We start from the raw sequence: 23,621 nt of genomic DNA, 5'->3' as shown, positions 1-23,621 counted from the left end.
ACTTTAATACCTTTCAAGACGCCCAACACCTCATCTTTTTGGATCTCAATTTGACCCAGGCTATCTACACACCCTTCTCCAGACTCAATGTCCACCAATTCCTTCTCTTTGGTGAATACTGATGCAATGTATTCATTTAGTACCTCGCCCATTTCCTCTGGCTCCACATATAAATTCCCTTGCCCATCCTTCAGTGGGCCAATCCTTTCCCTGGCTACCCTCTTGCTTTTTATGTATGTATAAAAAGCCTTGGGATTTTCCTTAACCCTATTTGCCAATGACTTTTCGTGACCTCTTCTAGCCCTCCTGACTCCTTGCTTAAGTTCCTTCCTATTTTCCTTATATTACACACAGTCATCGTCTGTTGCCAGCCTTCTAGCCCTGACAAATACCTCTTTTTTCTTTTAAAAAAAAATATATTTTATTCAAATTTTTTGGCCATACATAACAATACAAAGTTTTTCCCTTTTATCAACAATAAAGCAATATAAATAACAGTGGCCAGTTTTTAACAAATAAATAAATAATATATAAACAAAAAACTAAATGGCAACTGCCTTATCAAAAATAATTACTCTCCAAAAATACAATCCAACAGTCCAATATACATTACCTAATACAAATATCTATACATATACAGAGACATCCCTGAGAACCCGCCCGGGTCCTCCCCCTCCCCCCCCCCGCCCCTGGGTTGCTGCTGTTGCCTTCCCATTCCCTCTATCTTTCTGTGAGGTAGTCAATGAACGGTTGCCACTGCCTGGTGAACCCTTGAGCCGAACCCCTTAATGCAAACTTTATCCGTTCTAGCTTTATGAACCCTACCATGTAATTTATCCAGGTCTCCACGCCCGGGGGTTTGGCTTCCTTCCACATAAGCAATATCCTTCGCCGGGCTACTAGGGACGCAAAGGCCAAAACATCAGCCTCTTTTGCCTCCTGCACTCCCGGCTCTTCTGCAACCCCGAATATAGCCAACCCCCAGCTTGGCTCGACCCTGACCCCCACCACCTTCGTAAGCACCTTCGCCACCCCTACCCAGAACCCCTGTAGTGCCGGACATGACCAGAACATGTGGGTGTGGTTCGCTGGGCTTCTCGAGCATCTCGCACACCTATCCTCTACCCCGAAAAATTTACTGAGCCGTGCTCCAGTCATATGCGCCCTGTGTAGAACCTTGAATTGTATCAGGCTTAGCCTGGCACACGAGGACGACGGGTTTACCCTACGTAGGGCATCAGCCCACAGCCCCTCCTCAATCTCTTCCCCCAGCTCTTCTTCCCATTTCCCTTTCAGCTCATCTACCATGATCTCCCACTCGTCTCTCATTTCCCTGTATATATCCGACACCCTACCATCCCCCACCCATGTCTCTGAGATCACTCTATCCTGCACCTCCTGCGTCGGGAGCTGCGGGAATTCCCTCACCTGTTGCCTCGCAAAAGCCCTCAGTTGCAAATACCGAAATGCATTCCCTTGGGGCAACCCATATTTTTCCGTCAGCTCTCCCAGACTCGCAAACGTCCCATCTACGAACAGATCTCTCAGTTGTACTACCCCAGCTCTTTGCCATGCTCCAAATCCCCCATCCATTCTCCCCGGGACAAACCTATGGTTATTTCTTATCGGGGACCGCACCGAGGCACCCGTCCTTCCCCTATGCCGTCTCCACTGCCCCCAAATTTTTAATGTTGCCACCACCACTGGGCTTGTGGTGTATTTCTTCGGGGAGAACGGCAACGGCGCCGTCACCATTGCTTGTAGGCTGGTCCCCTTGCAGGACGCCATCTCCAATCTCTTCCACGCCACTCCCTCCCCTTCTCCCATCCACTTACACACCATTGAGATATTGGCGGCCCAGTAATAATCACATAGGCTCGGTAGTGCCAGCCCCCCCCTATCTCTACTACGCTGCAAGAACCCCCTCCTCACTCTCGGGGTCTTCCCGGCCCACACAAAACTCATAACACCTTTCTCAATTCTCTTGAAAAAAGCCTTCGTGACCATCACCGGGAGGCACTGAAACACAACGAGGAATCTCGGGAGGACTACCATTTTAACCGCCTGCACCCTTCCTGCCAGTGACAGGGACACCATGTCCCATCTCTTGAAATCCTCCTCCATCAGTTCCACCAATCGTGTTAAATTAAGCCGGTGTAAGGTTCCCCAATTCCTGGCTATCTGAATCCCTAAGTACCGGAAATCTCTTGTTACCTTCCTCAGCGGTAAATCATCTATTCCCCTGCTCTGCTCCCCCGGATGCACCACAAACAACTCACTTTTCCCCATGTTCAATTTGAACCCCGAAAAATCCCCAAACTCCCTAAGTATCCGCATTATCTCTGGCATCCCCTCCACCGGGTCCGCAACATACAGCAATAAATCATCTGCATACAAAGATACCCGGTGTTCTTCTCCTCCCCTAAGCACTCCCCTCCACTTCCTGGAACCACTCAGTGCTATGGCCAGGGGCTCAATCGCCAATGCAAACAGTAACGGGGACAGGGGACACCCCTGCCTCGTCCCTCTATGAAGACGGAAGTAATCGGACCTCTGTCTATTCGTGACCACACTCGCCACCGGGGCCCGATACAGCAGCTGTACCCATCCGATATACCCTTCTCCAAAACCAAATCTCCTCAGCACCTCCCACAGATAATCCCACTCCACTCTGTTGAATGCTTTCTCGGCATCCATCGCCACCACTAGCTCCGCCTCCCCCTCTGGCGGGGGCATCATCATTACCCCTAGCAACCTCCGTATGTTCATGTTCAGCTGTCTCCCCTTCACGAACGAGGTTTGGTCCTCATGGACCACCCCCGGGACACAGTCCTCTATCCTCGTCGCCATCACCTTGGCCAGAATCTTAGCATCTACATTTAAAAGGGAAATGGGCCTGTAGGACCCGCATTGCAGCGGGTCTTTTTCCTTCTTTAAAAGGAGCGATATCGTTGCCTCCGACATAGTCGGGGGCAGCTGCCTCCTTTCCCTAGCCTCATTAAAGGTTCTCGTCAAAAGCGGGGCCATCAAGTCCATATACTTCCTATAAAATTCCACCGGGAATCCGTCTGGTCCCGGGGCCTTCCCCGCCTGCATGCTCCCAATCCCTTTTACCACCTCCTCCATCTCAATCTGTGCTCCCAGTCCCGCCCTCTCCTGCTCCTCCACCTTAGGGAATTCCAGCTGATCCAAGAAACACATTATTCTCTCCTTCCCTTCCGGGGACTGAGCTTTATATAACCTTTCATAAAATGCCTTGAACACCCCATTCACTCTCTCCGCTCCCCGTTCCATCGCTCCCTCCTCATCTCTCACCCCCCCTATCTCCCTCGCTGCTCCCCTCTTCCTCAGTTGGTGGGCCAGTAACCGACTCGCCTTCCCTCCATATTTATACTGTACACCCTGTGCCCTCCTCCATTGTGCCTCTGCATTACCCGTGGTCAACAGGTCAAATTCTACGTGTAGCCTTTGTCTTTCACTGTACAGTCCCTCCTCCGGTGCCTCCGCCTATTGCCTGTCCACCCTCAAAAGTTCTTTCAGCAACCGCTCCCTTTCCTTACCCTCCTGCTTTCCTTTATGTGCCCTGATGGATATCAGTTCTCCTCTAACCACAGCCTTCAACGCCTCCCAGACCACTCCCACCTGAACCTCCCCATTGTCATTAAGCTCCAAGTACCTTTCAAAACACCCCCTCACCCTTCAACATACCCCCTCATCCACCAATAATCCCATATCCATTCTCCAGAGTGGGTGCTGTTCTTTTTCCTCTCCTACCTCCAGGTCCACCCAATGTGGAGCGTGGTCCGAGATAGCTATGGCCGTATATTCCGTCCCTGTCACCTTCGGAATCAGTGCCCTTCCCAAAACAAAAAAGTCTATCCGTGAGTATACTTTGTGGACATAAGAGAAAAACGAGAACTCCTTACTCCTAAGCCTGCTAAATCTCCAGGGATCTACTCCTCCCATCTGCTCCATGAAGTCCTTGAGGACCCTAGCCGCTGCCGGCCTCCTCCCGGTCCTGGACCTCAATCAGTCCAGCCCTGGGTCCAGCACCGTATTAAAGTCTCCCCCCATTACCAACTTTCCCGCCTCCAGGTCCAGGATACGTCCCAACATACGCCTCATAAAATTTGCATCATCCCAGTTCGGGGCATATACGTTCACTAGAACCACCGCCTCCCCTTGCAATCTGCCACTCACCATCACGTATCTACCCCCACTATCCGCCACTATGGTCTTTGCCTCAAACAGTGCCCGTTTCCCCACTAAAATAGCCACTCCCCTGTCCTTCGCATCTAAACCCGAATGAAACACCTGCCCCACCCATCCTTTACGTAGTCTGACCTGGTCTGTCAGTTTCAGATGCGTCTCCTGCAACATAACCACATCTGCTTTAATTTCTTTAGGTGTGCGAGTACCCGTGCCCTTTTAATCGGCCCGTTCAGCCCTCTCACGTTCCACGTGATCAGCCGGGTTGGGGGGCTCTTTACCCGCCCCCCCTTGTCGACTAGCCATCCCCTTTTTTAACCCAGCTCCTCACCCGGTTCCCACGTACCCGTATATCCTTCCGACGGCGCCCTCCCACCTCGACCACCCCACCCCATACCAGCTCCTCCTTCTCCCCAGCAGCAGCAACCCAGTTAACCCCCCCCCCTCTGCTAGATCCCTTTCTAGCGTAGTTGCACCCCCATGTTGCTCCCAGAAGTCAGCAAACTCTGGCTGACCTCGGCTTCCCCCCTTGTCCTCAGCCCCCACTGTGCGAAGCCCCCTTCTTCCTGCGTCCCTGTTCCCGCCATATTTACCATAGCGCGGGAACAAAGCCCGCGTTTCCCACTTGGCCCCGCCCCTAATGACCGGCGCCCACAGTTCCTCATCCTCCTCCCCCCCCCTCCCCCACAACATGGGGAAGAGAGAAAAGTTACAGGGTCGCAAGATTAACAACGAGAAAAATCATCCCCGCCCCCTTTTTCCCCCCCCTCACCCCAAATAATCACCCCACCACTTTGTCCCAAACGTTCTTTTTCTCGCCCGCCTATTCCAGCTTCTCGTCCACAATAAATGTCCACGCCTCTTCTGCCGTCTCAAAGTAGTGGTGCTTCCCTTGGTGTGTGACCCACAGTCTTGCCGGCTGCAACATTCCGAATTTGACCTTCTTTTTGTGAAGCACCGCCTCAGCCCGATTAAAACTTGCCCTCCTTCTCGCCACCCCCGCACTCCAATCCTGGTACACGCGGATCACCGCGTTCTCCCACCTACAGCTCCGAGTTTTCTTCGCCCATCTGAGGACCATCTCTCTGTCATTATAGCGGAGAAATCTCACCACTATAGCTCGAGGTATTTCTCCAGCCCTCGGTCTTCGCGCCATAACTCGATAAGCTCCCTCCACCTCCAACGGGCCCGTCGGGGCCTCCGATCCCATTAGCGAGTGAAGCATCGTGCTTACATATGCCCCGACGTCCGCCCCTTCTGCGCCTTCGGGAAGACCCAGAACCCTTAAATTCTTCCTCCTCGAATTATTCTCCAGCACCTCCAGCCTTTCCACACACCTTTTGTGCTGTGCCTCGTGCATCTCTGTCTTCACCACCAGGCCCTGTATTTCGTCTTCATTTTCAGCGGCCTTTGCCTTCACGACCCGAAGCTCCTGCTCCTGGGTCTTTTGCTCCTCCTTTAGCCCTTCAATCGCCTGTAATATCGGGGCCAGCAGCTCCTTCTTCATCTCCTTTTTCAGTTCTTCCACACAGCGCCACAGGAACTCTTGTTGGTCCGGGCCCCATACCAAACGGCCACCTTCCGACGCCATCTTGCTTTGAGCTTGCCTTCCTTGCCGCTGCTCTAGAGGATCCTCCGCAATCCGGCCGCTTTCCTCTCCTTTTTCCATACGTGTCCGGGGGGATTCCCTTCTGGTTTACCGCACAGTGTTTTTAGCCGGTAAAATTGCCGCTGGGGCTCCTATTAAGAGCCCAAAAGTCCGTTCCACCGGGAGCTGCCGAAACGTGCGATTCAGCTGGTCGTCGCCGCACCCAGAAGTCCCTCTTTTTTCTTTTTGACGAGGCCTACAAGATCTCTCGTTATCCAAGGTTCCCAAATTTTGCCGTATTTATCCTTCTTCCGCACAGGAACATGTCGGTCCTGAATTCCTTTCAACTGACATTTGAAAGCCTCCCACATGTCAGATGTTGATTTGCCCTCAAACATCTTCCCCCAATCTAGGTTCTTCAGTTCCCGCCTAATATTGTTATAATTAGCCTTTCCCCAATTTAGCACATTCACCCTAGGACCACTCTTATCCTTGTCCACCAGCACTTTAAAACTTACTGAATTGTGGTCACTGTTCCCGAAATGCTCCCCTACTGAAACATCTACCACCTAGCCGGGCTCATTCCCCAATACCAGGTCCAGGACCCTTCCCTAGTTGGACTGTCTACATATTGTTTTAAGAAGCCCTCCTGGATGCTCCTTACAAACTCTGCCCCGTCCAGGCCCATAGCACTAAGTGACTCCCAGTCAATATTGAGGAAGTTGAAGTCTCCCATTACAATAACCCTGTTGTTCTTACTCGTTTCCAAAATCTGTCTACCTATCTGCTCCTCTATCTCCCGCTGGCTGTTGGGAGGCCTGTAGTAAACCCCCAACATTGTGACTGCACCCTTCTTATTCCTGATCGCTACCCATATAGCCTCGCTGCCCTCTGAGGTGTCTTCCCGTAGTGCAGCTGTGATATTCTCTCTAACCAGTAGCGCAACTCCGCCACCCCTTTTACATCCCCCTCTATCCTGCCTGAAACATCTAAATCTTGGAATGTTTAGCTGCCAATCGTGTCCTTTCCTCAACCAGGTCTCTGTAATGGCAACAATATCATAGTTCCAAGTACTGATCCAAGTTCATCTGCCTTACCCGTAATACTTCTTACATTAAAACATATGCACTTCAGGCCACCAGACCCGCTGTTTTCAGCAACATCTCCCTGTCTGCTCTTCCTCAGAGCCATACTGGTCCAATTCCCTAGTTCTCCCTCAATGCTTTCACCTTCTGACCTATTGCTCCGGTGCCCACCCCCCTGCCATACTAATTTAAACCCTCCCGTGTGACACGAGCATACCTCGCGGCCAGGATAATTATGCTTCTCCAGTTTAGATGCAACCCGTCCTTCGTATACAGGTCACACCTGCCCAGAAGAGCTCCCACTGGTCAAGATAACAGAAACCTTCCCTCCTACACCAGCTGTTTAGCCATGTGTTTAGCTGCTCTATGTTCCTATTTCTAGCCTCACTGGCACGTGGCACAGGGAGTAATCCCAAGATTACAACCCTAAAGGTCCTGGGCGCGATTCTCCACTCCCACGGCGGTTGGGAGAATCGCCTGGGCCGCCGAAATGTCCGGGGCCGCCGGTCCGACGCCCTCCCGCGATTCTCTCGAGCGGCGGGAACGGGCCAGTCGAGTTTCGCGGGCCGCAGGCCGGATAATCGCCGGAGATACCCAAAATGGCGATTCTCCGGCACCCCCACGATTCTGAGGCCCGGATGGGCCGAGCAGCCAGGCCAAAACAGCGGGTTCCCCTCAGCGCCGTCCACACCTGGTCGCTACAGTCGTGGGCGGTGCGTGAACGCTGGGGGGGGCGGCCTGTGTGGGGGCGAGGGGGGATCCTGCACCGGGGGGTACCTTAAATGTGGGGTGGCCCGCGATCGGTGCCCACCGATCATCGGGCCGTCCTCTCTGAAGGAGGACCTCCTTCCTTCCGCCGCCCCGCAAGATCCGTCCCCCACCTTCTTGCGGGGCGGATGTAGACAGGACGGCAACCACGCATGCGCGGTTGACGTCCGCTATGCGGGCCGGCTGCGTCATCTAATCGGCGCCGCTTTTATGCGGGCGACAAGGCCTCGCGCGGGTAGATGATGCGGCCCCGATGCTGGCCCATTGTCAGGGCCTGAATCGGTCGCGACCGGGGACGTTCCGTGCCGTTGTGAACCTCGACGGCGTTCACGACGGCGCGGCCACTTCGGCGTGGGGGTGGAGAATCGCGCCCCCTGTCTTTTAACTTTCTGCCTAGCTCCCTGAACCTCTGCTGCAGGATCTCATCCCCCTTCCTACCTATGTCGTTAGTACCAATGTGTACCACCACCTCTGCCTGTTTGCCCTCCATCTTCAGGATTCCCTCTACCCGTTCTGAGACATCCTGGACCCGCACCAGGGAGGCAACATACCATACTGAACTCTCTTTCACGTCCACAGAAGCGCCTATCTGTGCCCCTGACTATAGAGTCCCCTATGACTGTTACTCTTCTGCGCTTTGACCCTCCCTGCTGAACATCAGAGCCAGCCATTCCCTCCCATTACTCATTGTAACCCATCTACCCACCCATTGTTTTGTATAATAGTGCCCTCTCTCATCACTCTGTATGATTATTCTTCACTTTCCCTTACTTGGTGTAATAGTCCATTCTCATTATATTATGTGCAATTGCACCAATACTCCAGTTAATATTGCCTTTCTATATAATTTATATAATTTGCTTTATACAATTCCACCATCTCATTACTGTTTGTAATTGTTTCTGCTTTTCCATTCCTTATCAATATAATTGCTCCCTGCCTCCCCATACTGAGTACCATTACCTACCCCCCCCCCCCCCCCCGAACAATAACTTGCAAAACAAAACGCCCAAGGCACTGCACAGGAAAGATTATCAAACCAAATTTGACCCTGAACCACTTAAGGAGGTATTAGCATGTGCGATTAAAAGCTGAAGTACGCTTTAAGGAGCGAGAGGTTATAGAAATGGAGGAGTTCAAGAAATTCCACAACTTAGAGCCCAGGTAGCTGAAGGTATGGCTGCCAATGATGGAGTGATGAATTAAATTTTCTGGACGGTTGTCCCCGCCTCTTCTGTACTCAGTGTGATCCCCTCTGAGTGAAATGGTTCTTTTATTTGATATTGGTTAAAATCTCCTTTAGGGTCACACCCAAAGGCAAAGATACACCAAACCAGAAAACTGGAGTCGGCTACAGCCACCTCAACATAATGTTGCTTGTTACAGCACAGATATGCACTGAGCACAATGGTGGAACTCTGTTTGTACCCTTGATTTCCTCTCTCCCCTGTCAAAGCCCATTGATAACACAGCTCTGTCCCTGCATATGGGTGAAATTAAAGGGCAAGTTGAGTGGGTGATGGGTACGGCCCAGGCACATCGCACGCAGCTGAGGGGAGGGCACAAGAAGATCCAATTACCTGCTTTGCACAATCAATTCCTGGCATCAAATGAAATGCAACAGGATGAAATGCTGCACAAGGTGATGTGAGGCGGATATATGGGAGCAAAGTTCCGTAAACAAGGAGAAAATTGTAATAATAACTAAATGAAAAGAAATGCTCAAAGGAGGTATAAAATATCACAAACTATGCACTGGGCAGAAGAATGTTGAAGAATTTCCTGCTCACAAACTCTAGTTATGCAACATCACCCCCAGATGTTTTAAGTTTTATGTGAGGAGAGCACACTGCACGGAATAAGCTGAGAACTGCAGTCCAGCCTCTGCAGTGGATACAAAATACATGATTAGAATTTTCTATTTTCCACAGAAAGTGAGTTTTTTTTTAAAAAGGAGTCTTGTTGGTAAAACGGTCACACATCAAAACTTGATACTTGTACCAGTCCATTAAAGAGCAGCTAGTCTAATGAAGGAGACTAGAAAAAGAACCGAGATGCTACAATCACAGAATCACAGAACAATACCGTGCAGAAAAGGCCCTTCGGCCCATCGAGTCTGCACTGCCACTTGAAAGGCGCCTGATCTGCCAATCCTAATCCCATTGGCCAGCACTTGCCCATACCCTCGAATGTTAAGACGTGCCAAGTGCTCATCCAGGCACTTTTGTTTCAGGGAGATTCCCCCGTGTTCCGCTATTCAATGACACTTAGTCACTTTTCTGGGCCCTGGGGAGTTTCTCACCGTTTTAGCCCACACTTAGAATTTTCTTTAGCACTGAGGAACTGAACTCTGAGATCGGCCCACCATTTTGAAAAGGTGCCCGATCTCTAAGTGAGTTTGTGTGTCCACCACACCCTCAACCCATGGGCACGGTCACCCCCCACACACATGGACACTACCCCACACCCCCAAGTGAGGACACCCCGCTATGAGGTCCCCCCTCTTCAGGCCCCCCTCCCCAAGTCCCCTTACGGCACCCACTCCCTTCTAGGTTCCCCACCCATCACCCACCCAATCTCCCGGAGATCCATACTTACCTTCCCTGCACTCCTCCACCCTTCAAACCCCCCTCCATACGCATTTCATGGGAATGAAACCTAGACCTCGGGCAACCTTGTGCTGCCATCGTGGCAGTGCTCCTTCCAGCTTGGCAGTGCCAGGGTGCCAGCTGGGCAGTGCCAAGGTACCCAAGCTCCAGAGGGAGGGCCAGGGGGCTACCCTGCACTTACCCTGACCACCCAGGGGTCTCCGATGACCCGGGGACCCCCCGGGTGCCGTTCGCCTGGCCCACATTTGTGTGGACCAGCACTGATCAGCGCCAGGCTGCAGTCTCCCTGGGCAGGCCGGAGAATCGAAGGAAGGCCGGTGGATCCCAGGCAGGTAGGTTGTAAGGAGGTCTACGATCTACATCTTGTCGCAAAAACCCATCTGGTTCACTAATGCCTGAAGGGAAGGAAATCTTTCATCCTCAACCAGTCTGGCCTACATGTGACTCCATATCCACTGCAAAGTGGTTGACTCTTAAATGCCCTCAGGGATGGGCGATAAAGGCTGACCCAGCCAGCGACATCCACAACCCATGGAAAAATAAATAAAAGTCTGCAGATACAGACTGAGGCCAACAATGATTTCCCAGCACAGAGCTTCTAGGATTACTGCATGTGTGCAAATGAGGTGACGGATCCTGGTCACCCCTCTCCTTGTGCTGAGAAAATGGTTCCTCTGTCTGCAGAATCTAGGAAACAGGGTGACAATTTCAGAAGAAGGTGTCGCCCATTTTGGACAGAGCTATTTCTTCACTCGGATGGTTGTGAACATCTGGAATCCTCAGGGAGCTGTGGCTTCTCAGTCATTGAGTATATGGAAGACAGATTTTGGGGTACCAAGGGACATGAGGAAAGGTCAGGAAGGTGGAGGATCCCGCAAGATCTTATTGAATGGCAGAGCAGGCTTGAAGGACAAAATGGCCGACTCCTGCTCTTACGTCTTTATGCAAGTCTGGTAAATAATAATAATCTTTATTGTCACAAAGAGGGGACTTCCTGAGTCAGCAGCTAGAGCCCAAAAGACAAAAGGACTTCATTGAGGAGGGGAAGGGATCTTTGAGGAGGTTTGCGCCTGACCACAATCAGCTGCAGTCAGGCTGAATGGACATGAAGGTCAAACGCTGAAATATTTCCCCACCTCTCTCCTTTGCAGTGTCCAATGGGAATTAGCACTGCACAACCAGAGTGCCTTTGTCACGTGCTCCAGCCTCAATACGTGCAGCGGCTTTATGAGTGGAGCCTGAATAAATATTGCATGCAGTTGAAGTGTACCCTACCCACACTACTCTTCACTAAGCACATCAGGCGCAGGTGAGAACTCCACCCTTCCAAGCTCTGTTGTCCAAAGCACTCAGCAGTTAGAATCATTGCATTTTCACAGTAACTTCACTGCAGTGTTAATGTCAGTCTATTGTGACAATAATAAAGATTATTATTAATTCCTACAGTGCAGGAGGTCATCATTTGGCCCATCGAGTCTGTAACGTTCAGTACATTGCCTGGGCTCTCACTTAATATGGCTGCCAGCTCCAGATGGTTGCATTCCTGAAGGTTAAATAACCCCCTGTCTCCAATCGCTCTGCCCAGTCACACAACATTTTCATTCCCATCCTCACTATTTTTAAAACAGATAAACCAAAGTGGTAAAGTAACCTTTTTTTAAATTTTAGTCCCCATATGATTTTTTCCATGGGTTACTTGTAGCAATGTCCAAGAGATTTATCTTTAACTCTTGGGGACTCCAGGTAAAGGAGGGTTGGCAACTGTACTCAGACGTGAAGAACAATAATCTGAGTGAGGTGCGAGTGTCAGCCAAGTCCCAACCTCAGCAATGAACATATGCCTTCCGGAGAAGAGGAAAAAGAAACAGGAGAAAAAAAAAATTAAACAAATAGAAAATCAATAGATCTTTAATCAGTAAAGGAGTTAAGGCTTATGGGGGTAAGGTAGGAAAGGGTGGAGTTGAAGGTTATCATACCGGATTCGTCATGACTCATTGAATGGCAGAATAGATGCGATGGGCCGAATGGCCTACTTACGCCCCTGCGTCTTATGGTCTTTGGGTAGAAAGAAAACGAAATGCTCAGGGAATATCCTGTAGGGAATACTGAACAAAAAAATAGCTGCATCCATTAATCTATTACATCCTCAAAACCAAAGTGATTTTTATATGGCTGACTTCCTTTTATTGAACCTGCATTGCCTGGTGTATATTGGTGTCTGTCATGCAAGATGATTCTAAATTACTTTAATTGGAATAGATGGCTGTGTTCTTCTGCTTCCCGATTCACAGTTTCCTGTAGTTATACCTCACTGCCTAACCTAAAGGATGGAATTTGTATTGGGTCATTTGCATTCTGGTGATATTACCCAGCAAATTAAAGCATTAAGCAGGCTTTCAGCCGCAATATTCACCATTTTGCCCTCGAGAATAGAATCACACAGCATAGGAGGCGGCTACCTGCCCCATCGTGTCTCCACTGACTCATTGTAAAGAGGTCTCCGACTAGCCCCACTTAGCCGTCCTCTTTCCCCATAGCCCTGCAATGTTTTCCCCTCGTCAAGCGTTCATTCAATTTCCTTCAGAAAGTTACTTTTCAATCAGTTATCATTATTCTTTCAAGCAGCGAATTAATATTTGTACCAGACCAGACATTCTGCTGATGCCATGGAAGTGATTAATTACCTTGTCAAAAAGCATTACCCTGAAGTAAATTTGAAGGTTGAATCCCATACAGGGGCAGCACGGTAGCCTTGTGGATAGCACAATTGCTTCACAGCTCCAGGGTCCCAGGTTCGATTCCAGCTTGGGTCACTGTCTGTGCGGAGTCTGCACATCCTCCCCGTGTGTGCGTGGGTTTCCTCCGGGTGCTCCGGTTTCCTCCCACAGTCCAAAGATGTGCAGGTTAGGTGGATTGGCCATGATAAATTGCCCTTGGTGTTGGATGGGGTTACTAGGTTATGGGGATAGGGTGGTGGTGTTGACCTTGGGTAGGGTGCTCTTTCCAAGAGCCGGTGCAGACACGATGGGCCGAATGGCCTCCTTCTGCACTGTAAATTCTATGATAATCTATGACAGCCTCCAGTCCAATGGTCTTTCGATACTTGGGGATTTTTCCCAATAACCTTACGCACAATATAAACTAATGTGCTTCAATATAATTATTACAGAAATTGCGGGTAGAAACTTATGTCCAGTCGATTGCACATCGGAACGGGCTTGGTGTGAATAACCAGCCAGTGCGGAGAATAGAAATAATGAGCTAGTATTGCAGTGAATCTCAATTAAAGGAACAGTTCCCATTTATATACCACCTTTAATAACTGCAGCACATTCCAAAGCACCTTACAACAATGAGGTACTTTTTAATAGTGCGGGGGGGATAGAGCATAGGGTGTCCTTATATGCCGACGACTTGCTGCTGTATGTGTTGGAGCCGAGTGCGTCGATAGGAGGAATATTGGAGCTACTGCGGGTATTTGGGTCTTTCTCGGGGTACAAGTTGAACCTGGACAAGAGTGAGTACTTTGTGTTGTCTCGGCCGGGGGTGAGGGAAGGGGTGGGGGGGGCTGCCATTCCGTAGAGCAGGGACTCATTTTAGGTATCTGGGGGTGCAGGTTGCCCGGGGGTGGGGGAGGCTTCACAGGTACAACATCACTAGTTTGGTGGGGAGAGTGAAAGCCGATCTGGCAAGGAGGGATGGCCTTCCTCTGTCACTGGCAGGTCGGGTACAGGCGGTTAAAATGAATGTGTTGCCGCGATTCCTGTTTATTTTTCAATGCCTACCGATTTTCCTGCCAAAGTCTTTTTTCAGGGAGATTGAGGGAAGGATTACCTCATTCACATGGGGAGGGAAGGTGGCCAGAGTGAGAAAGGTGCTGCTACAGAGGGGAAGGCAGGCAGGGGGTTTGGGTCTCCCAAACTTGTTGTACTACTACTGTGCGGCGAATGTGGAGAAAGTGCGGAGCTGGGTCAGAGGGGTGGATTCTCAGTGGGTCAGAATGGAGGAGAGTTTGTGCAGGGGGTCGGGGCTGAAGGCACTTGCAACAGCGCCGCTCCCGATAGCTCCGGGGAAATATTCAGGGAGTCCGGTAATAATAGCTTCATTGAAAATCTGGAGGCAGTTTCGCCAACACTTCGGGTTGGGTTTAGGGTCAAGGGAAATGCCGATTCGGGGGAACCACAGATTTGAGCCAGGGAGGTGGGGTGGAAGTTTTCGGAAATGGGAAGAGAAGGGGATTAAGACGCTAAAAGATTTGTTTCTTTGGGGTCGGTTTGCAGGATTGAGGGAGCTGGAAGCGAAGTATGGGCTGGAGTAGGGGGAAATGTTTTGATACATGCAGGTTCGGGATTTTGCCAGGAAGGAAATACAGAGCTTCCCAGAGGAACCGGCCTCCACATTGCTGGAGGAGGTGTTGACGACAAGGGGACTGGAGAAGGGGGCAGTGTCAACGGTGTATGGAGCTATTCTGGAAGAGGGTAAGGCACCACTGGAAGGGATCAAAGCAAAGTGGGAGGAAGAGCTGGGAGAGGTTATAGAGGAGGGGGTCTGGTGTGAGGTGCTCCGGAGAGTGAATGCCTCCACCTCATGTGCGAGGTTGGGGCTGATACATCTGAAGGTGGTATATAGAGCGCACCTCACGAGGGCGAGGATGAGCCGATTTTTTGAAGGAGTAGAGGATGTGTGTGAGCGTTGCGGGGGGGGAGGGGGGGGCGTGCGAATCACGTTCATATGTTTTGGTCCTGTCCAAAGCTAGGGAGTACTGGAAGGAGGTGTTTAGGGTAATTCCCAAGGTGGTGCGTGTGAAACTGGACCCGGGTCCCCAGGAGGCCATATTCGGGGTGTCGGACCAGCCAGGGTTGGAAACGGGAGCGGAGGCAGATATCATAGCCTTCGCCTCGTTGATCGCCCGAAGGCGGATCCTGCTGGGATGGAGAGCAGCCTCTCCACCCAGTGCCCTGGCGTGGCGAGGGGACCTGTTGGAATACTTGACCCTTGAGAAGGTTAAGTTCGAACTGAGGGGAAGCTCGGAGGGGTTCTACAAATCATGGTCACCATTTATTATGCACTTTCAAGAACTGGATAACATAGAACATTAGTTGGGGGGGGTGGGTGGGGGGGGGGGGGGTGGAGAGCTGTGTAGATTAAGGGTGACTACGGGTAATCCCTGATTCCTTTTTGTCATTTGTTTATGTAAACATGTGGGCTGATGTTTGGGGGTTGGTGGGCGGATGGGATCGTTGTTATTATGGGGATTGACATATCTCGCTGACTATTGTTTATTGTTGATGGGTGTAAATGTGGGAGAAAATGTGAAAAAGGAGAATAAAAAATTTTTTAAAATAAAAAACAATGAGGTACTTTTTATCAAAAAAGTTTTTCAAAAAGGTGTGGGGAGCGATTCTCTGACCGCAGAGCCAAGTCGGAGAATTGCCGGGCCGGGCGCGGTTCACACGATGATGACCCGACGCCGGACCGCCAATTCTCCGGTCACCAGAGAATCGGCGTCATTGGCGCCGGCGTGGTCACCGCAGCACGGGATGGGCCGAGTGGTCGCCAAAATAGCCCGAGTCCCGCTGGCGCCATTCACATGTGGTCTTCCCCGGTGGGACGTCGGTGTCCATCATGCGGGGGGGGGATGTCTGGTGGGGGGAGGGGGGATCCGGCCCCGGGGAGGGGTGGGGGGGGGGGGGGCTCCACAATGGCCTGGCCCTCGATCGGGGCCTACCGTTTAGCGGGCCGGCTTCTCTTGGTGGGGGCCTCTTTTACTCCGCGCCGGCCCCTGTAGCTCTCCGCCATGTTGCATCGGGGCCGACGCGGAGAAGGAAGCCAGCTGCATGCGCGAGTTTGCACCAGTCGCAGCGTGCATGCGCAAATTTGCGCCGGCCGCAGCGCACATGCAGACCCCCGCCGCCCGTTTGACGCCGGTATCGCCAGCTGGAGCTGTGTGAGTCGCTCCAGTGCCGTGCTGGCCCCCTGTAGGGCGCAGGATCGTTGCTCCTGGGGGCCTGTTGACGCCGTCGTAAAACGCGACGGCGTTTACGACGGCGTCAACACATAGCCTCGGGATCAGAGAATCCCGCCCGTAGTCTCCATTGTAATGTAGGAAATGTGGCCGCCGGTTCGCACGCAGCAAACTCCCCAAACTGCAAGGCGATAATGGCCAGAGAATCCTTTGTAGTGATGTTTCTCAAAAGGACACGCGGGCAGGAAAGTGGAGTTGAGACAGAAGACCAGCCACAATGGATTAAATGGTAGAGCAGGCTCGAGGGCGGCAGGCTCAACTACTGCTCCTCTTTCTTATGTTCCTATTAGTTTGGCAAATCGGGATAAATGTCTTTCAAAATTGATCCTGATGTTGCAGGAAGCCCAGAAAAACTGGTGAATTATACTGGGTGGCAACAGACAATGAATTTCTCTCAGCTGAATGCATTTCTCGTCATGCTGGGTTCATGAGCAATGGCTCGCACCTCCTGCATACAAGTGACAAATTTTCACAAACTCCAGGAGGAAAGTTTCATGGTAAGGATGTTCTGCGGGTGAAACGTTTGCTGTTGATGTTCTGTGGGGACAGTTTGCTCATTATCCTCACGCTGAGGTTATTAATAAACCTTTTGGATAGAATAAAGTTACCAAAACGGGTTCCTGTCGAGACTCTACCAGTCAATGCTGCAGCAGCATCAAACAATTGTCACTTCACTGAATCACAGCACTGTTACGATGCAGAAAGAGGCCATTTGGCCCATTGTGTCAGCACCAGCTCTCCAAATGAGCAGTAGGACTTAATGCCATGCACGGTAGCATTGTGGATAGCACAATTGCTTCACAGCTCCAGGGTCCCAGGTTCGATTCCGGCTTGGGTCACTGTCTGTGCGGAGTCTGCACATCCTCCCCGTGTGTGCGTGGGTTTCCTCCGGGTGCTCCGGTTTCCTCCCACAGTCCAAAGATGTGCAGGTTAGGTGGATTGGCCATGATAAACTGCCCTTAGTGTCCAAAATTGCCCTTAGTGTTGGGTGGGGTTACTGGGTTATGGGGATGGGGTGGAGGTGTTGACCTTGGGTAGGGTGCTCTTTCCAAGAGCCGGTGCAGACTCGATGGGCCGAATGGCCTCCTTCTACACTGTAAATTCTATGATAATCTGTGATTTTCCCTTGTACCCCTGCACATTGTTTCTATTCAAATAATCATCTAATTCCCTCTTGAATGCCTTGATTGAACCTGCCTCCACCACACTCTCAGACAGTGCATTCCAGACCCGAACCACTTGCTGTGTGGAAATGTTTTTTCTTTTTTTAAAGGGGCAATTTAGCGTGGCCAATCCACCGACTCTGCACATCTTTTGGGTTGTGATGGTGAGACCCACGCAGACATGGGAAGATGTGCAAACTGCACACAGACAGTGGCCAGAATTGAACCCGGGTCCTCAGCGCTGTGAGGCATCAGTGCTAACCACTGCGCCATCGTGTCGCCCTGAAACGTTTTTATTTCCCCCGTTATATTTGCTTCTTTTGCAAATCATCTAAACCTGTGCGCTCTCATTCCTGATCCTTTCAAGAGAGGGAACAGTTTCTCCCCATCTACTCTGTCCAACCCCCTCATTATTTTGAACACAACAATCAATGATAACTTTAAGGTTACCATGACTCACCATTACTGAGACACAGGGCGGGATTCTCCGGTCGGTGACGGGCAATTAGCCGGAGAATCCCTGTCCACGCCCAAAACGGGGGCAGCGCCGCTTTCACGATGCTCCGCCCCCTCCAAAGCAGCGTACTCAGAGAGTACGTCGCACGCCGTATTGACGGCCTCAGGACATTGCCTGAGGCCCCCCAACAGCGTCGGTCGCATGTGGTCTCATCCGTCGGAAACCATGATGCACGGCACGGGCGTGCAGGCCGCCGCCATGTTGCACGGCACGGGCGCTGCAGGCCGCCACCATGTTGCACGGCACGGGCGCTGCAGGCCGCCACCATGTTGCACGGCACGGGCGTGCAGGCCGCCGCCATGGTGCACGGCACGGGCGCTGCAGGCCGCCACCATGTTTCACGGCACGGGCGCTGCAGGCCGCCACCATGTTTCACGGCATGGGCGCTGCAGGCCGCCGCCATGTTGCACGGCATGGGCGCTGCAGGCCGCCGCCATGTTGCACGGGCGCTGCAGGCCGCCGCCATGTTGCACGGCATGGGCGTTGCAGGCCGCCGCCATGTTGCACGGCACGGGCGTGCAGGCCGCCGCCATGTTGCAGGGCACGGGCGCTGCAGGCCGCCGCCATGTTGCAGGGCACGGACGTGCAGGCCGCCGCCATGTTGCACGGCACGGACGTGCAGGCCGCCGCCATGTTGCACGGCACGGGCGTGCAGGCCGCCGCCATGTTGCACAGCACGGGCGTGCAGGCCGCCGCCATGTTGCAGGGCACGGACGTGCAGGCCGCCGCCATGTTGCAGGGCACGGACGTGCAGGCCGCCGCCATGTTGCACGGCACGGGCGTGCAGGCCGCCGCCATGTTGCAGGGCACGGACGTGCAGGCCGCCGCCATGTTGCATGGCACGGGCGCTGCAGGCCGCCGCCATGTTGCAGGGCACGGGCGCTGCAGGCCGCCGCCATGTTTCACGGCATGGGCGCTGCAGGCCGCCGCCATGTTGCACGGCACGGGCGTGCAGGCCGCCGCCATGTTGCATGGCACGGGCGCTGCAGGCCGCCGCCATGTTGCACGGCACGGGCGCTGCAGGCCGCCGCCATGTTGCAGGGCACGGGCGCTGCAGGCCGCCGCCATGTTTCACGGCATGGGCGTGCAGGCCGCCGCCATGTTGCACGGCACGGGCATGCAGGCCGCCGCCATGTTGCAGGGCACGGGCGTGCAGGCCGCCGCCATGTTGCACGGCATGGGCGTGCAGGCCGCCGCCATGTTGCACGGCATGGGCGTGCAGGCCGCCGCCATGTTTCACGGCACGGGCGTGCAGGCCGCCGCCATGTTTCACGGCACGGGCGCTGCAGGCCGCCGCCATGTTGCACGGCATGGGCGTGCAGGCCGCCGCCATGTTGCAGGGCACGGGCGCTGCAGGCCGCCGCCATGTTTCACGGCACGGGCGTGCAGGCCGCCGCCATGTTGCACGGCACGGGCGCTGCAGGCCGCCGCCATGTTTCACGGCACGGGCGTGCAGGCCGCCGCCATGTTGCACGGCACGGGCGTGCAGGCCGCCGCCATGTTTCACGGCACGGGCGTGCAGGCCGCCGACATGTTGCACGGCACGGGCGCTGCAGGCCGCAGCCATGTTTCACGGCACGGGCGTGCAGGCCGCCACCATGTTGCACGGCACGGGCGCTGCAGGCCGCCGCCATGTTGCACGGCACGGGCGTGCAGGCCGCCGCCATGTTGCACGGCACGGGCGTGCAGGCCGCCACCATGTTGCACGGCACGGGCGTGCAGGCCGCCGCCATGTTGCACGGCACGGACGTGCAGGCCGCCGCCATGTTGCACGGCACGGGCGCTGCAGGCCGCCGCCATGTTGCAGGGCACGGGCGCTGCAGGCCGCCGCCATGTTGCACGGCACGGGCGTGCAGGCCGCCGCCATGTTGCACGGCACGGGCGCTGCAGGCCGCCGCCATGTTGCAGGGCACGGGCGCTGCAGGCCGCCGCCATGTTTCACGGCATGGGCGCTGCAGGCCGCCGCCATGTTGCACGGCACGGGCGTGCAGGCCGCCGCCATGTTGCATGGCACGGGCGCTGCAGGCCGCCGCCATGTTGCACGGCACGGGCGCTGCAGGCCGCCGCCATGTTGCAGGGCACGGGCGCTGCAGGCCGCCGCCATGTTTCACGGCATGGGCGTGCAGGCCGCCGCCATGTTGCACGGCACGGGCATGCAGGCCGCCGCCATGTTGCAGGGCACGGGCGTGCAGGCCGCCGCCATGTTGCACGGCATGGGCGTGCAGGCCGCCGCCATGTTGCACGGCATGGGCGTGCAGGCCGCCGCCATGTTTCACGGCACGGGCGTGCAGGCCGCCGCCATGTTTCACGGCACGGGCGCTGCAGGCCGCCGCCATGTTGCACGGCATGGGCGTGCAGGCCGCCGCCATGTTGCAGGGCACGGGCGCTGCAGGCCGCCGCCATGTTGCACGGCACGGGCGTGCAGGCCGCCGCCATGTTTCACGGCACGAGCGCTGCAGGCCGCCGCCTTGTTTCACGGCACGGGCGTGCAGGCCGCCGCCATGTTGCACGGCACGGGCGCTGCAGGCCGCCGCCATGTTTCACGGCACGGGCGTGCAGGCCGCCGCCATGTTGCACGGCACGGGCGCTGCAGGCCGCCGCCATGTTTCACGGCACGGGCGTGCAGGCCGCCGCCATGTTGCACGGCACGGGCGTGCAGGCCGCCGCCATGTTTCACGGCACGGGCGTGCAGGCCGCCGACATGTTGCACGGCACGGGCGCTGCAGGCCGCAGCCATGTTTCACGGCACGGGCGTGCAGGCCGCCACCATGTTGCACGGCACGGGCGCTGCAGGCCGCCGCCATGTTGCACGGCACGGGCGTGCAGGCCGCCGCCATGTTGCACGGCACGGGCGTGCAGGCCGCCACCATGTTGCACGGCACGGGCGTGCAGGCCGCCGCCATGTTGCACGGCACGGACGTGCAGGCCGCCGCCATGTTGCACGGCACGGGCGCTGCAGGCCGCCGCCATGTTGCAGGGCACGGGCGCTGCAGGCCGCCGCCATGTTGCACGGCACGGGCGTGCAGGCCGCCGCCATGTTGCACGGCACGGGCGCTGCAGGCCGCCGCCATGTTTCACGGCACGGGCGTGCAGGCCGCCGCCATGTTTCACGGCACGGGCGTGCAGGCCGCCGCCATGTTGCACGGCACGGGCGTGCAGGCCGCCGCCATGTTGCACAGCACGGGCGTGCAGGCCGCCGCCATGTTGCACGGCACGGGCGTGCAGGCCGCCGCCATGTTTCACGGCACGGGCGTGCAGGCCGCCGCCATGTTGCACGGCACGGGCGCTGCAGGCCGCCGCCATGTTTCACGGCACGGGCGCTGCAGGCCGCCGCCATGTTGCACGGCACGGACGCTGCAGGCCGCCACCATGTTTCACGGCACGGGCGTGCAGGCCGCCACCATGTTTCACGGCACGGGCGTGCAGGCCGCCACCATGTTTCACGGCACGGGCATGCAGGCCGCCGCCATGTTTCACGGCACGGGCGTGCAGGCCGCCGCCATGTTGCACGACACGGGCGTGCAGGCCGCCGCCATGTTTCACGGCACGGGCGCTGCAGGCCGCCGCCATGTTTCACGGCACGGGCGTGCAGGCCGCCGCCATGTTTCACGGCACGGACGTGCAGGCCGCCGCCATGTTGCACGGCACGGGCGTGCAGGCCGCCGCCATGTTGCACGGCACGGGCGCTGCAGGCCGCCGCCATGTTTCACGGCACGGGCGTGCAGGCCGCCGCCATGTTTCACGGCACGGGCGTGCAGGCCGCCGCCATGTTGCACGGCACGGGCGCTGCAGGCCGCCGCCATGTTGCACGGCACGGGCGCGCAGGCCGCCGCCATGTTGCACGGCACGGGCGTGCAGGCCGCCGCCATGTTGCACGGCACGGGCGTGCAGGCCGCCGCCATGTTGCACGGCACGGGCATGCAGGCCGCCACCATGTTTCACGGCACGGACGTGCAGGCCGCCGCCATGTTGCACGGCACGGGCGTGCAGGCCGCCGCCATGTTGCACGGCACGGGCGCTGCAGGCCGCCGCCATGTTTCACGGCACGGGCGTGCAGGCCGCCGCCATGTTTCACGGCACGGGCGTGCAGGCCGCCGCCATGTTGCACGGCACGGGCGCTGCAGGCCGCCGCCATGTTTCACGGCACGGGCGTGCAGGCCGCCGCCATGTTTCACGGCACGGACGTGCAGGCCGCCGCCATGTTGCACGGCACGGGCGTGCAGGCCGCCGCCATGTTGCACGGCACGGGCGCTGCAGGCCGCCGCCATGTTTCACGGCACGGGCGTGCAGGCCGCCGCCATGTTTCACGGCACGGGCGTGCAGGCCGCCGCCATGTTGCACGGCACGGGCGCTGCAGGCCGCCGCCATGTTGCACGGCACGGGCGCGCAGGCCGCCGCCATGTTGCACGGCACGGGCGTGCAGGCCGCCGCCATGTTGCACGGCACGGGCGTGCAGGCCGCCGCCATGTTGCACGGCACGGACGCTGCAGGCCGCCGCCATGTTGCACGGCACGGGCATGCAGGCCGCCGCCATGTTGCACGGCACGGGCATGCAGGCCGCCGCCATGTTGCACGGCACGGGCATGCAGGCCGCCGCCATGTTGCACGGCACGGGCGCTGCAGGCCGCCGCCATGTTTCACGGCACGGGCGTGCAGGCCGCCGCCATGTTGCAGGGCCCGGGCGTGCAGGCCGCCGCCATGTTTCACGGCACGGGCGCTGCAGGCCGCCGCCATGTTGCACGGCACGGGCGCTGCAGGCCGCCGCCATGTTGCACGGCACGGGCGCTGCAGGCCGCCGCCATGTTTCACGGCACGGACGTGCAGGCCGCCGCCATGTTGCAGGGCCCGGGCGTGCAGGACGCCGCCATGTTTCACGGCACGGGCGCTGCAGGCCGCCGCCATGTTGCACGGCACGGGCGCTGCAGGCCGCCGCCATGTTGCACGGCACGGGCATGCAGGCCGCCGCCATGTTGCACGGCATGGGCGTGCAGGCCGCCGCCATGTTGCACGGCACGGGCGTGCAGGCCGCCGCCATGGTGCACGGCACGGGCGTGCAGGCCGCCGCCATGTTGCACGGCATGGGCGTGCAGGCCGCCGCCATGTTGCACGGCACGGGCGTGCAGGCCGCCGCCATGTTGCACGGCATGGGCGTGCAGGCCGCCGCCATGTTGCACGGCACGGGCGTGCAGGCCGCCGCCATGTTGCACGGCACGGGCGTGCAGGCCGCCGCCATGTTGCACAGCACGGGCGTGCAGGCCGCCGCCATGTTGCACGGCACGGGCGTGCAGGCCGCCGCCATGTTGCACGGCACGGGCGTGCAGGCCGCCGCCATGTTGCACAGCACGGGCGTGCAGGCCGCCGCCATGCGGATGTGCGGCCACGGACTTGGCAATTCTCCGGGCCGTATCAGCCGCTATCGGACGCGCTATGCTGCCTTGCTGCTAGCCCCACCACCAAAAGGAGGATCGTAAACTGCCACCGTTCCCACACCGGCGTGGGACCATAGCCTCAAAATCGGCGAATCCAGCCCTAGTTTTCAATTCCAATTTTTATTGAATGAATTTTAATTCTACCAGCTGCTATTGTGGGGTTTAAACTCACATCCCTCAGGTGATTAGTCCACACCTCTGGATTGCCACCCTGCCACCATCTTCCTT

At 56.2% G+C, this 23,621-nt stretch overlaps 1 protein-coding gene across 1 annotated transcript in view; it reads right to left on the bottom strand.

The window, feature by feature from the left end:
- LOC140395261 (rabphilin-3A-like) overlaps positions 1–23,621 on the bottom strand; it is a 545,215-nt gene that overhangs the window by 433,184 nt on the left and 88,410 nt on the right. The gene's annotated exons all lie outside the window — the stretch shown is intronic.

Source organism: Scyliorhinus torazame, chromosome 1, assembly GCF_047496885.1.
Source record: "Scyliorhinus torazame isolate Kashiwa2021f chromosome 1, sScyTor2.1, whole genome shotgun sequence".
Lineage (NCBI taxonomy): Eukaryota > Metazoa > Chordata > Chondrichthyes > Carcharhiniformes > Scyliorhinidae > Scyliorhinus > Scyliorhinus torazame.
Note: the sequence above shows the minus strand (reverse complement) of the source record. Positions and strands in the feature narration are given on the sequence as shown.